The 14,666-nt window shown below is 49.5% G+C and overlaps 1 protein-coding gene and 1 non-coding gene across 2 annotated transcripts in view; both read left to right on the top strand.

Annotated features, from left to right (window-relative positions):
* Positions 1–14,666, top strand: part of ROR1 (receptor tyrosine kinase like orphan receptor 1) — a 402,488-nt gene that overhangs the window by 230,804 nt on the left and 157,018 nt on the right. The gene's annotated exons all lie outside the window — the stretch shown is intronic.
* Positions 5,830–5,942, top strand: LOC129405462 (small nucleolar RNA SNORA84). The gene has a single exon (XR_008630601.1). It is a non-coding gene; the product is annotated as a small nucleolar RNA SNORA84 (small nucleolar RNA).

Raw genomic sequence — 14,666 nt, 5'->3', positions numbered from 1 at the left:
TCCATAGATCATCACTTCGAGACTGAACATATAGTCAATATTAACCACTTACTTATTCATTTCAATTTTTTTTTGTTTTATTGTGTCCAGCAGTGCTCAGGGGCTACTCTGACATTGTACTCGGGGATCACTCCTGGTGTACGTGGGGGGACCCTATGGTTGCTGGAGATTGAACCCTGGTTGGCCGCATGCAAGATAAGTGCCCTGCACGCTGCGCTATTGCTCTACCCGCCTTAACCACTTATTTCATCCCTCAGAAAAAAATAGCCTTCTTTCTTTGGAATTTCATAAGCATTTTCTCTGTTCCTCTTGCTTTTTTTTTTTTTTTTTTTGCTTTGGGGGACCCTTCCAGTGGTGCTGAAGGCTTACTCCTGGCTCTGTGCTCAGGGATCGAATCCCAGTCAGCCACATGCACGGCAAGCCCCTTATCCTCTGTATGTACTATCTCTCTGGCCCCCTAGGCAATTTTCTGTATGAGATCATGCAACTTACATACCAATCTCCTTCTGAAGCCAGAAGTTTCTTAGAGAAAGAATTTCTCTCTTTTATCCACCCCCAAGGATGATTTAGATTTCCTCAAAATCTAGCACAGACTCTGATTCGTGGGAAATAATCAGTAAACAGATAAGGAATAATCAGTCAACCCCAATCTAGGCTGTATGGATGGATAGAGTATATCCAGATAGGTGGGATGAAGTTTCTGAGGCCTGCAGAGAGAGAACATGGGGAAGAAAGACTCTTGTCTTGCATGTGGCCGGCCCTCCTTCAGTCGCCACAGCGGCACCTTTCTGTCTGAGGACAGAGCCAGGTATAACCTGAGCACTACTGCGTGTGTCCTCTTACCTCTACCATCATTTCTCACTACTGAGTTTCAACTTTAGATGCAAGCCTAGACTCTGAAATTATTCTAGGGGTAAGAGGAGCTGGGAAGTCTTTGTCTGATCAGCTGTCTTTAGACTGCTCCTGTATCCACTGGGAATTGTCCAGCACAGCAGGGGGCACAGTCACTTTGCTAGAGGTGCTGCATTCGGCATTGGAAGGGTGGCACGAGAAGGTGACGTGTCTCCCCGCCTTAAATCCAAGGCTATCGCGTGAAGCGTTAGAATGAAAGCTGTGTACTTCCCCTCTCTATCTCCAGCATAATAACAAGGAGAGAGTTGATTTGAAGACATACTGTAGCCTAAGTTTGAACTGAGGGCCCCTCTGTGCCCGGCACTGAGCCCCATGCTCTCGGGGATGTGAACTTCTCAGCCGTCTCCTGATAGCGGCAACCAGAAAAAGGAACGCGTTGTCCACTGCATGTAGCTGAGCAGGTTTTCGTGGCAGTGACAGAGGCATCACTGTGCCCACTGGGCCGGTCTCCAGGCTACAGTCTCTCCTGGTGAACTGGAATTTCTACCAGACCCGCACAGTTAATTGGTTACAATTGGCCCTTCAAGAGACAAGAAGTATCCTAGGGTGAGGGAAATTGCTCAGAGAGTCACAGCGCATGTTTTGCATGCAGAGACCCTAGGTTGGATCCCCAGCACCCATGAACCGTTGAGCACCTCCAGATTCCAGATAAAATCCTGGGGGGGCTGGCGGGCACCGCATGCATTCCCAGGGTCATGCACTCAACCATCAGACCTGCACACCTGGGCCGAGTATTGCCAGGAGTAGCACCCGGGCCCTCTGAGCACTGCTTCCGAGACAAAAAAATGAAAGACAGGCAGGGGATGGGGCTGGGGTTTCGTGGAAGGAGGATCAAGAGTAATACACCTACTGGTCAGGGTCCCAGACTTCTGGACTTGTGCAGCAGGACTGTCCAGAGAGCGGGGATGTTCTCCCAGGATTCTTGGGAGTGTCGTTCTGTGTGGTGTTTCATTGCAATTTGAAAATAGTGAAGACTGATTAATTCATTGATTAAAACATTGATTGTGGGGCCAGAGCGATAGGATTAGGGCACTTGCCTTATACAGGGTCGACCTTGGTTTTATCCCCTGTATCTCATCCTGTCCCCTGAGCATAGAGTGAGGAGTAAAACCTGAACATTGCTGAAAACCAAAATAGATATATATATAGATAGATAGATAGATAAAGCATTGATTATTTGCTAGTCTGGTCTGGTCACTGAGCACAGTGCATGCAAGAATTGTGGGGGGAGGGAGGGGAATACAGCCACTCCTGGCAAGAGTCATTAGACAAAATGCACAGGGAGTTCATATCTTAATGACAGAAAATAATGGACTCATGGAGAGAGTAGGTATGCGCTAAGTATTTTCTGGTGAATGAAAAACTAAACATCATAAGACAAGCACAGGATAATGTGCCCCCACCTCCCCCCCCCAAAAAAAAAAACCCAAAACCAAAACAGTCCCAGAGTTTACTAGAACTAAATTTGTATGTTAGAATGGACAATTAGTATTATGAAATTTTTTTTAAAGAATTAACCAGAGTAATAGTATAGCAGGTATGATACTAACCTTGCACACGGCCATCCTGGGTTCAATCTCTGGCATACCTGAGCTTGCCAGGAGTGATCTCGGAGAACAGAGCCTGGAGTAAGCTCTGGGACACTGCTGTGTGTGGCCTCAAAGCTGAAAGACACACACACACACACACACACACACACACACACACGTGAGTTAGACAGTGGATGCACGCAGCAGAAGAGAGCATACCTGCTGGTTGGAGATAATCTGTGGTTAAAAGAGTGGCTTGCGGGGCTGGAGCAATAGCACAGCTGGGAGGGCATTTGCCTTGCACGCGGCTGACCTGGGTTTGATTCCCAGCATCCCATAAGGTCCCCTGAGCACTGCTAGGAGTAATTCCTGAGTGCATATGAGCCAGGAGTAGCCCCTGTGCACTGCCGGGTGTGACCCAAAAAGCAAACAAAATAAAATAAAATTTAAAATGATAGAGTGGCTTGTTTCCTATTGGTTGTGGGAAATTGGGCAAGATGCTTAACCGTTGGGTGCTTTGGATAACTCACTTGGAGAATGAAATAATAAAATCCCCTATCTCACAGAATTGCTGAGATGATTGTCGTGGTTTGTGGATCCAGTGAACTCATTGATGAATTAATGGCCATCTAGGGCTAATATGGGATTACTTGGGCTTGATAGTGAAGCTTTAAGGGTTCTTGAGTAAGGAGAACCGAAGTTAACACTGGGGAGAGATTTCACATCCCGTGAAATGCATCACGTCAGTAGCTGCCACACTGCCTCCCACGGGGTGTCCTGCCTGCGTTCTTAGAGCATTATTGATGCTCCAAAATGTTTGGTGGGTGGGTTCCATCTGATCAGGATCCTTACCATGCTGTGTTGAATGAGGTGTCTGTTGTACCTGCCTCTTTTTCAAGTCAGAGTTTCTAGTACCTATTGCATATCTTCACACTGGTGCCCTCTGAGCGTGGTGGAAAAGATCCTCTAAGTCCTGTCCCTTGGACCTCAGTCCAACCCCCCTTCTTCATGCTCTGTTTCAGTGGTCTGCTGCTAATTTCCTAGTCATATTCGCTGCCTGTTCTCTAGGCCTGGATTCTTGCAGTTTCTCCCTGACTGCATTTTCATCAGGCCAACTCCTGGACTTAAGCCTTACCTTACACTGTCCCTCTCTGCTTTCCCTCCACAGTGCTCCTCAACCACATAGGGCTAAAAAAGAGAGGCACTCTTCCTTGTGCCTGAGACAGGCAGTACACAGGTTAGGGTGCTTGCCTTGTGTGTGTAGGCAGCTGCAGTTGGACCTCTGGCACTGCATGGTACTCTCAGGCATTGGCACGGATTGCTTCTGAGCACAGAGCCACAAATGGGCCCTGAGCATTGCCAGGTGTGACCCCCAAACCTTACCCACCCTCCATAAAGGGTCAGTATTCCTGCTTTGACAGAAACTGCGTTCTAGAGGGAGGGACAGACTCAATCTTTTTTTTCACCAACTCTACTGATTGTGTCAACAGTATTGCTATAAAATATTTGGTGGGGGGGGGGTCTCAGGTCCCCTCCTATCTGTCTTGATTGGGATCCTTACCATTGCTGTATTGAAATGATCTGTTGTGTGCTGGAGCGATATTACAGTGGGTAGAGTGCTGGCTTTGCACGTGGCCAACCAGGGCTCAATCCCCAGCATCCCATATGGGTCCCCCAAGCACCTCCAGGAGTAATTCCTGAGCACAGAGCCAGGAATAACCCCTGAGCATCACTGGATGTGAAGAGAGAAAGAAAGAAAGAAAGAAAGAAAGAAAGAAAGAAAGAAAGAAAGAAAGAAAGAAAGAAAGAAAGAAAGAAAGAAAGAAAGAAAGAAAGAAGAGAGAGAGAGAGAGAGAAAGAAAGAAAGAAAGAAAGAAAGAAAGAAAGAAAGAAAGAAAGAAAGAAAGAAAGAAAGAAAGAAAGAAAGAGAAAGAGAGAAAGACAAAGAATGAATCTGTTCTATTTGCCTCCTTTTCAAGTCAGTTTCTCTTACCCATTGCAGGATCTTCACACTCTAGACACTGTGTTTAGCTGAAAATGTGGTGTAACTCCTAGCAGAAGCGTAGCATGCTGAAGACAATGTCTGGATTTAAACCACCCTGCACCCTGTGCAGCAGAACAGGGAGGCAGTGGTGGCTCCTTAGGCTGAGGGCACCTCTGGGGAGTGACATCCTGGAGATTCCCACCCGGCTCCCAGGCAGGTGTAGGACCAGTGTCCAGCAGGGCAGTGAGCACCCTGTCTGTCTGGCATCGCCATCCACTCTTCCCCAAGGGGCTGGTTCCCTCTCACGGAGATGCTCTAAGACGAAGCCCATCACTTGGTTTTTGTGAATGTCTCTCTCTCCACCCTGTTGCTCTGTCCCACCTCGTTGTTGTCCCTCTCTGGCTCTGCAGTTCACTCTGGGTCTGATTTTCTTTAAAAAAAAAAAAAGTCCAGGCAGTGGCATGCAATAGCTACCTGTGTCTCCTTTCCAGCAGGAAATGAAATTTGAAAGATACAAGGCTACGGGGCCACCAGGGAAGAGTGTTGAAAGCTGCTGTGGGTGGGACACAGGGGTCAGGTTAGGGAATGTTCCTTAACCAGGGATCCCCTCAAGTAAGTAATCTGCCGGGTCCTCACCCCAACTTCTCCGTGGGGACTTGTTGGTAGGACGTGCGGAGGCCCTCTTTCCTTTTTCCTCCTCTCTCAGCCACTTGGCGTCTCTGGGTTCCTCTCGAGAGAACCAAGTGTTGCTTTTGGAGAAGGGTCTGAACACTGCACCCACAGGTCGCCCAAAGGGACGGAGCCCACATCAGAAAGGAATAATGAGAACTGCTTCCAACAGCAAATCACTTTTGTGTACGTGCGCTGACGCTGGCTTTGGTGGTGATTTTGCCCTGGTTTGCTTTATCTGTTTGACAATGGAGAGTTGTGGCTGTGTTTTCCCTCCCAGCAGAGCGTTGTGCCTTGTTGGGAAGTGTACCGCTTGCTTCTGACAGCGGGTGCTCTGAACTCACTCTGACTCCGAGTTTTCTTTTGTTCCCCATGGAATGGGGGCCTGGGTATGCGTCTGCTAAGGTGGCGTTCCCAGCTCACAAATATCAGTGTTGTGCATGGGTACCGTGTTATAGAGGCAAGCACAGTTCCAGGGGCCAAACCAGGTAGACACATGCCGCCTTCTGCCCCTGAATTCCCTCTTCCCCAAGCTTCTCACCCTCCATCCATGTCCCTGGCTGGATTCTTTGGATTTGGAGCACCCTGACCCTGCACCCCTACCCACCCACACACCTCTGTTACTCAGTTGCTCCCCAGGATGCAAAGAATCTGTTTAAATCGGATGGTCTGGAATTGGTTCACAGCTAGTCGGGAAGGGACTCCTTTCCTTTTGCTTTTAGTTGTATATGTTGGGGCCAGTGGCAGTAGGCAGAAGGGCAAGATACAACTAGGGGCCGGACCAATTCTGTGATTTATGCATGGATACTGTCTTTCCTCAGCAGTTTCCATAGCTCACTGATACATGGGGGGGAAAGAAAAGAAAAGAACTGGGGAGATAGCACGGCGGGTAGGGCATTTGCCTTGCATGCGGCTGACCTGGGTTCGATACCTCCATCCCTCTCCGAGAGCCCAGTAAGCTACCGAGAGTATCCTGCCTGCAGGACAGAGCCTGGCGAGCTACCCGGGGCGTATTCGATATGCCAAACACAGTAACAACAAGTCTCACAATGGAGATGTTACTGGTGCCTGCTCGAGCAAATCGATGAGCAACGGGATGACAGTGACAGTGACAGTGAGAACCGGACTGGGCCAGGAGTTGTATTCTTGGCAGACTGAAGAACAGGTCTCCAAGGTCTAGGGTCTCTGAGCATATTTAATCTTGTAATCTGTTGTCAAAACTGATAGCCAGTTGGAAATTTTGGAGGAGGTACAGAGAACTTAAGACAGTCCTAATTCAGCAGGTTTGGGCCTTCCATAACGCCTTCCTAGTGCTGATAGCATTGGATGAGGGGGTGTACTGGGGTCCCATCCAGAGGTGCTTAGGGACTACTTCCTGCTCTGTGCTTGCGGGTCATTCCAGTGGTACCCGGAGATCATACTGTGGGGGTGGGAACCTAGCCAGTGTCTGCCACATGCAAGGCCAGTGCCTTGACCCCTGTATTGTCACTTGTATCACTTGTCATCCCATTGATCTTTGATTTGCTTGAGCGGGCACCAGTAACGTCTCCATTCGTCTCTGTCACATGCTAGTGTAGCCCAATGGTATCTACTTGCTCCAGGAACACGAAGAGCCTCAAACCGTTTGTTCAGGGTTTGGATGAAGAAGTCTGACCATCTCGTTGGTGGGCGGCCACGAGGTTTTTTGACTTCCTGTGGAATCCAGTCAGTAACAGCTCTAGTCCATCTCTAAATCACATTACGTGTCCGGCCCGTCTGATTTTCAACGCCTTACCCCCTGTATTATCTCTTAAAAAACTTAGCATTTTTAAAGATAAAAGTTTATCTGACCTGATCCCTCTTCGTGTGTCTGCTGGATCATTGAAGACCACAGTTGTTCCTGCTGTTTCTGCCTTGCGTGGTTTTTCTATTTGATGGTACCGTGGTACTTCAGCCACTCTCTGAACCATCACTACATCTGAACTTGTGCCATGATTCTGCAGCACGAAGTGACGTTTTAATCTCTCTGCTTTCAAAATCCTAGGGGCCGGGGGCAGGAAATAGCGTAATGGATCGCAAGCCTTGTATGCACAGATCTTGCGTCAGTCCCTGGACATCACATGCCCCCCATCTCCCCCAGCACGGCTGACTCTAACCTGGTACCTTACACACCCACTGCCACCACCCCCAAGTACTGCTAGGTCGTAGCAGCATCAGACTGCCCAGCTCACACCCCCAGGCTGACTCTCACTGGAGTGCTCTTCAGGTTCCTTGAACACTGCTTGGGGATGAGGGGGCCAGGGGCTACATTCTTTTAAAATCTAGGAATGACTCAATGAGAAGAAAGTTTCCTAAAATTATCACTGTCACTGTATCACTGTCATCCTGTTCATTGATTTACTCGAGCGGGCGCCAGTAATGTCTCTCTTCCTCCCAGCCCCAAAATTTTACAGTCTTGTCCTTACTGGTCTTTCCCAACGATTGGAGGCTCCTTCAGGGTCAGGGGAATGAGACCTATCGTGACTGGTTTTGGCATATTGAATAAGCCACAGGTAGTTAAAATATATAAAGCACTTTACACGTAGGAAAATATCCTGATGCCTTATCACCCGATCAGGAACTTGCAGAGAATCGGCTAGAATCATCCTTCCAGGGGAGAGCCACGATGCAGGCTTCAGTCTGCAGTGAATAGGGCTGCTACTTGGGTGACCATCACCTGAACGGGCAGTCCGGAGGCCCAGCTTGGGGGTGAGGCTCCTGCACTGTCTCCTTCCGTGAGCTGTGCCCTGCCTGGCTCTCCCCCAGCGTGCCCTGGGCACCAGGCATCCCTGATCAGAGGCAGCTGCCCCCATCTGCTCTGGCGTGCGTTTCTGGGGGTTGAGGGCACCGAGTTTGTAGTCCTTTGCTGCAGCAGCAATAGGAAATGGAAAAAAAGTCATTTCAGCCATTTGGCCCATGTCACAAAGCTGTCAAGCCAGAGTGGTTCCCACTGCCCTTCAGCACCCATCCAGCTCGCCCCCGGGAGGGCATGCACATTCGGAATGAGATGCTTCCAAGAGATGCATTTACTGCACTAGTCTTCACAGAGCACCACTCCGGGGCTCGGCCTTTACCAAGGCTGAAGAGGCAATCGTGAGCAAGATGGGAAACTCTTGCCTCTAAGATGCACGATGACTGAGCACTGGAGAGAACCTCAGACGGTCCCTTTCATGTGGGAACTTTCATCCCATTGCAGCAGGGATGGCTCTTTGAAGAACACTGTAAAACAAACAAACAAACAAACAAAAAACACCTTTCCAGCGGTACTTGACTGTGGCCCCAGATGAAGATTTCTCATGTGCCCACGGACTTGGTCCAGCTCTTGGCCCCTTGGGGTCTGGCCGTGCTTGCTCTGCTCCCTCCTGCTTCTGGAACCTGGCCTGCCTGCAGCGCCCTCTCGGGCCTCCCGAGTCTGCAAGGGAAGTTGGTCCGCAAGCAGGACAAGCCCCCTCACTTGGTCTAAGAACCCACAGAAGGCGGGGGCGTGGGGGAGGCGGGGAGCCTTCGGGAGGCTCCAAGCTCTGCAATCCATTACCGACTCGTTACGAGGCAGTGGAGTGCGGGAACGGTTTTTAGACAAGGTTGGAAAACTCTGGATTCCGGTGCCAGCCGTTATTTCCTGCCGGGCCCTGAGCAGCTCACTAATCAGCTCTTTAGTTCCAAGCAGTATTACTTCAGGGCAGTTCCTGTCAAGGGCCTACACTTAAATAGCTCTTTCCCGGGCTTCACTGCATCTGATGATTCATTTGCTTTGGCGGAGGTGGGGGGCGGGGGGGTGGAGAGAAAGGCACGATGATGCCTCATTTCATCAGTGGAGCTCTTACCAGGGCCCTTACCACAGGCCCCCGAGGGCTGGCTGCCCCCAGTTGTGACAACTCAGTTGTATTTTCTGAGCAGTTTCTGCAAATGGTTTCGTGCAGGCCCTTAAGTCATACCTGACCGACTGCAGCCACTGAATACACTTGAGTAGAATCAGGGGGGCCAGGGGGCAGGGGATGGGGATTTGTGCTCAAGTGTGGCCCCTGGTACTGCTTGGGGCAACCATGTGTGGTGCTGGAGATTAAACTGGAGTCAGCCACAGGCAAGGCAAACATCTTACCCACCTGGGCTATCTCTCTCTCTCTCTCTCTCTTTAAAAAAAAAATTATTTTTTTATTAGTGAATCACTGTGAGGTACAGTTACAGACTTACAAACTTTCGTGCTTGCGTTTCAGTCATACAATGGTCGCGTGCCCATCCCTCCACCAGTGCCCATTTTTTTTTCACCATCAGTGGCCCCAGCATCTCTCCCACCACCCCCACCCCACATCCTCCCCACATCCCACCCCGCCTCTGTGGCAGGGCATTCCCTTTTGCTCTCTCTCTCTCTCTCCTTTTGGGTGTTGTAGTTTGCAGTAGAGGTATTAAGTGGCCATCATGTTCGGTCCATAGTCTACTTTCAGCCCGCCTCTCCCATCCCGAACGGGCGCTCCTTGCACCCTTTACTTGGTGGTCCCTCTCTACCTGGGAATAGGCAGCTGAGATAGAGATGGTCTATCTCTCTTGAATACAACTTTGAGTTTCCAAAATTTGCTTTCCCCACAACCTTTCCTTGAATTTTGGGCTCAGAGCTGTGTCCCTGGGTCTCTTATCTCAGTCCCTTCCCCGGCACGTAGGCACATCCATTCATTAGGCTGGTAGTTACTGAGTGTCGGTAGTGAGCCAAGATACATTGGGGCAAACGTGGAAACTCCATCTCTTAGCCTTTCTGGGGGATTTGGCAGAGTCCTGCGGGGAAGTGCCACACCTCTCTGTGCTCTCCCAGCCAATGCTCTGAGTACCTGCCTACGATGCCACTTTCTTCCGTGTCCCAGGGAGCGCTGCCTTAGTGATACTGATCCTCCCTCCTCAGAAGACAGCAAGGGGGCCGGAGCGATAGCACAGCGGGTAGGGCGTTTGCCTTGCACGCGGCCGACCCGGGTTCGATCCCCGGCATCCCATATGATATGGTCCCCCAAGCACCGCCAGGAGTAATTCCTGAGTGCAAAGCCAGGAGTAACCCCTGAGCATCGCTGGGTGTGACCCAAAAAGCAAAAAAAAAAAAAAAAAAAAAAAAAAAAGAAGAAGACAGCAAGATCAGCAGTAAGCTGCGGTGGGTTCCTTTGGAAAGAGCCAAGAATTGCAGTTCAGGAAGTGCAGAGTCTTAATAGAAAACCCAAGTCGGGGACTTCTTTTGAAGGACACAAAGCAGAACGAGGTCCAGCTCTGATGAAGGGGCCACAGGGTGGAAGCAGGCGACAGCAGAATGGAGAGATAGTCCAGGGGTCAGGCACTTGCCTTGCTTGCAGCTGACCAGGATTTAGTCCCCAGTACCCCAGACGGTCCCCCAAGGCCCACCAGGAGTAGTGATTGAGCACAGAGCCAGGAGTAAGCCCTGAGGACTGCCGTATGTGCCACCCCACCCCACCCCAACTGACACACGTAATAGGTAGGTGAAAGTCCTTCCTCGGTTCTTTCACGTAGAATATTCTCTCCTTTTGGCTTTGTGCAAAGTTGGCGGTTTGGCTAGTCTGAGAGGCAGATCCAGCCCAAAGCGAAGAACTTGATCTGCATGGACTTTTTTCCGGCCCTATTTTGTTTTAACTTTCATCGAAGTAATGTTGTTTATCAAAGTGTTAATATGTGTATCCTGGGCGTGCAATGCTGGTGCACCCCAACCGGCCCCCAAAGTCCTAGTGTCTCTCCAGAACTCTGTCCTTGCTGGCCCCCTCCCTTTCTCCCCCTCGCCCCCTCCACCTCCACCCCTCTTGGTGAACTCCAATCTGCTGGCTGCGTTCAGGCTTGTTTTCATTGGCCACTGGCCATTCTCTTGCTTTGTTTCTCGATTATTCCACACATACGTGAGATCATCCCGTTATTTGCCTTCCTCCTTCTGGCTTATTTTGCTTCACAGGAAAGCATCCAGTTCCAGGCACATGGAAGCAAAATGGCAAGGGTTTCTATTTTCTCATGGCTGAGTCGCGTTCCATTGTGTATTTCAGCAGTTTCTTTATCCGCTCATTTGTTGGACCCTTGGGTCTTTTTCTGGTCTTGGCTATTAGTATTTTCATGGTGATGGTCGTAGGTGTGGAGATATTTTCTTGAAGTAGTGATTTTGTGTTGGGATATGGGCCAAGACGTGCATGATATGGCAGTTGTATTTTTTTTAATTAGGGGATCCTCCTAAATGGTGCTCAGAAGGCCCCGGGGGACCCATCGATGATGCTCTGTCAGTTGGGCTGGCAGTTCTGTGCCAGGACCTGGACATGTTGTGCCTCTCAGGCCCATCGGTGCCGAGGATTTCCGTGGCTATCCTGGAGGTGAGCAGCTGCCTCCATGACTGAACCTGACGGTGCTCTGCAGACCATGTGGTACCTGGGATTCAACTGGCTCAGGCTCATTCTTGGGATGAGCCCTAACTGCTGTACTGTCTCCTGGCCCTACTCTTTAGCATTTCTGCGAAGACTCCATACTGTTCTCCACAGAGCCCGAGCAAGATGACATTCCTACCCACAGTGAATGAGGGGTCCTTTTCCACCAGATGCTCACCAACACTGGTTGTTTCTGATCTTTTGGCAATTCTCACGTGTGTGAAGTGCTATCTCAGTATCCTTGGCCTTGATTTTCCCTGCTAACCACTGATGATGAACACTTCTTCCCATGACGCTCTTTTCCACAATACTATGCAATAGAGCTCGGAAAACAAAGGGCGTAAAAGTGACTCGGATGGCAAATGGCAGAGCCACGATTGGAATCCAGAATTTTGATGTAATTTACAACATCCAGATTTTTAGGGACTCTAGTTCTTAAATAGTTATCCACGCTTCTAAGGAAGATCAGACTGTAAGTCTTCTAGTCTGTAGAAAGCCCTTCTAAAAGACGATAGTCTTCATCATCTTTAGATAATTAAGAATAGCTTTTCTTCCCCTCCAATTTCCACATTTTAATTAATAAATAACACGTATCATTGTCAGGATAAAACATACGTAGAATTACTGTCACCCGTTGCTCATTGATTTGCTCGAGCGGACACCAGTAACGTCTCCATTGTGAGACTTGTTGTCACTGTTTTTGGCATATCGAATACGCCACGGGGAGCTTGCCAGGCTCTGCCGTGCGGGTAAGATACTCTCGGTAGCTTGCCGGGCTCTCTGAGAGGGGCGGAGAAATCAAACCCGGGTCAGGCACATGCAAGGCAAATGCCCTAGCCACTGTGCTATCGCTCCAGCCCGTAAGTAGAATACATAAAAATATAAGCGATCTCATCCACGCCAAAGAATTGAAGCAGGGACTCAGACAAATATACATGAATGTGCATGTTCTCTGAAGCACTAATCAGAGTAGGTAGAAGGTGGGGAAAGTCCCAGGCTCTGGTAGTGGATAAATGGGCCAGCTGCAACACAGGTGTATGACATGTAGCACCGAGAGATGAGGGAACATGATTCTGCAGTAGAAGGGATGGAATTCTGAAATACAATACAACGTGGACGAACCTCAAATTCTATACTGCGTGAAAGAAGCCTCAAGAGATCCTGTTACCAATTTATATAAACACTGTCCAGAGGGATTAAACGCACAGAGGTGGTGAGTAGACTGGGGGTTTCAACGTTAGGAAGAGGGGGAGGGGGTGCCTGTTTCTTTCTGGAGAGGGACCTTGGAGGTGATGGCCACACCCGGGGACTAAGTAGGAGCTACATAACATTTTGAATGTGCCCCCATGACTCTGAAGCACTTACCTGATTGCAGAGGGTTCATCACATGGCAGATGATGAATCTCCACTAACTTAACCTAAACTAAGAAAACTGGGAATAAGTAAAGCAGACAGGCTAGTGAACCTCACCGTGCTATTCTTCGGCTGTACCGGAAGAGCCATTGGGGATTGCAAACGGCGTTGATGTCTCCTCAGGGGAGCTATTTTGACTTTGTGTGATGTCCCTATCTTATCAGAGGACCACTTCCAGTCCCCAGACCTCTCTCACAGGGAGTGTCACACAACATTGGGGGTGTCCTTCCAGGTCATGATCATGCTTCACATGCTGATGTTATGCTCCGGAAACTGCAGAGTGAGTCAGTGAGCTGTTACCTGTTTTCTTTTTTACATCAAGCATCACTAGGGGATCTGCTGGCAGGGGAGATAGTGAGGTGGGTAAGGCACTTGCCTTACACGCAGCAGACTCAGGGCTTAATTCCCAGCATCCCAGATGGTCCCCCAAGCTCCATCGGGAGTGATCTCTGGGCATAGAGCCAGGAGTAAGCCCTAAACACAGCTAGGTGTGGCCCCCAAACCAAACTAAAGCAGGACAAAATCATGAGGTGATCAGAAATTACTTCCAGTTGCTTCCCAACTCGTGTCTTTTGAGGTGTGTGTTCAGGCAACGACTGGGGAGGGCGGTAGTGGGGTGTTAGGTCATACCTTGAAGTATCACTATATCACTGTCATCCCCTTGCTCATCGATTTGCTCGAGCAGGCACCAGTAATGTCTCCATCGTGAGACTTGTTGTTACTGTTTTTGGCATATCGAATACGCCAAGGGGAGCTTGCCAGGCTCTGCCGTGCGGGCGGAATACTCTCGGTAGCTTGCCGGGCTCTCTGAGAGGGGCGGAGGAATCGAACCCAGGTCGGCCACAGGTATTCAGGTTATTTCTGACTCTGTCTTGGAATGACCCTTGGCAGTGCTCAGGAGACCAAATGCAGTGTCGGGTGAAATTGGGAAGAACCAGGATGAGCAGCATGCAAGGCCGACACCTTCCCTTCTGCACTGTCTCTCCAGCCACCCTGGCATGTCCCTGGCGGGATGAGTGGTAGGCGATAACGTCTTGGTAATGTCAAGATTTGGACACCAGGCTTTGTCTCTTTGTTCTCACGGCTATTTTATTTTCAGGGTATTTTGTTTCTGTTTCTTTATATTGAGCGAAAGGCAGTATTCAAAGGCGGAAGGTGGAAATCATAGAAAACTAATATGTTTTCCAACCACATTGAAGACAAGAGCGTAGAGAAAGCATTTCTGCCTGACCTTGAGCTGCCGACCTTGAATGTGGGCCACTTTGGCTCTGGCTCTGATCACCAGAACGTCCTGCGGAGATATGAAGGCATAGCTTCCATCGTGCCAAGGATACTTGGAAGACGCCTGGAACATCTTGGAAGACTCCTTCAAAGTCCATCTTAATCATTGGGTCTTTCCCTGGGGGGCAGTGAAGCAGCCTCTTCTACTCCTGCGTTGAAATAGCCCCTCGGGGGCTTCTGTAAGCAAGAGGGGTCTGGGCAGCTTGGCCCTTTCATGGCGAGGTGGACATTTCAGACCTGCTGTGCCTTTTATTGCTTTTCCTTCTATCTGTTTTCCCTTCAGGGAAACTGGACTTGAAAATACATATAAGAAACTGGACACATGCATTGTCGTATGGGTATGAAACGGAGCTAAAGTTACATAGTCAGTCGCTTACATTTTTCATGTGCAGATTTTCCTACATATTCTAAAACGGAAACACATTGCAAGCGAGGGCCTGCACACCCACACCACTTCCATAAACAATATTT

Source organism: Sorex araneus, chromosome 5, assembly GCF_027595985.1.
Source record: "Sorex araneus isolate mSorAra2 chromosome 5, mSorAra2.pri, whole genome shotgun sequence".
Lineage (NCBI taxonomy): Eukaryota > Metazoa > Chordata > Mammalia > Eulipotyphla > Soricidae > Sorex > Sorex araneus.
The sequence above is the reverse complement of the archived record's forward strand: the minus strand, read 5'-3'. Positions and strand labels throughout refer to the sequence as shown.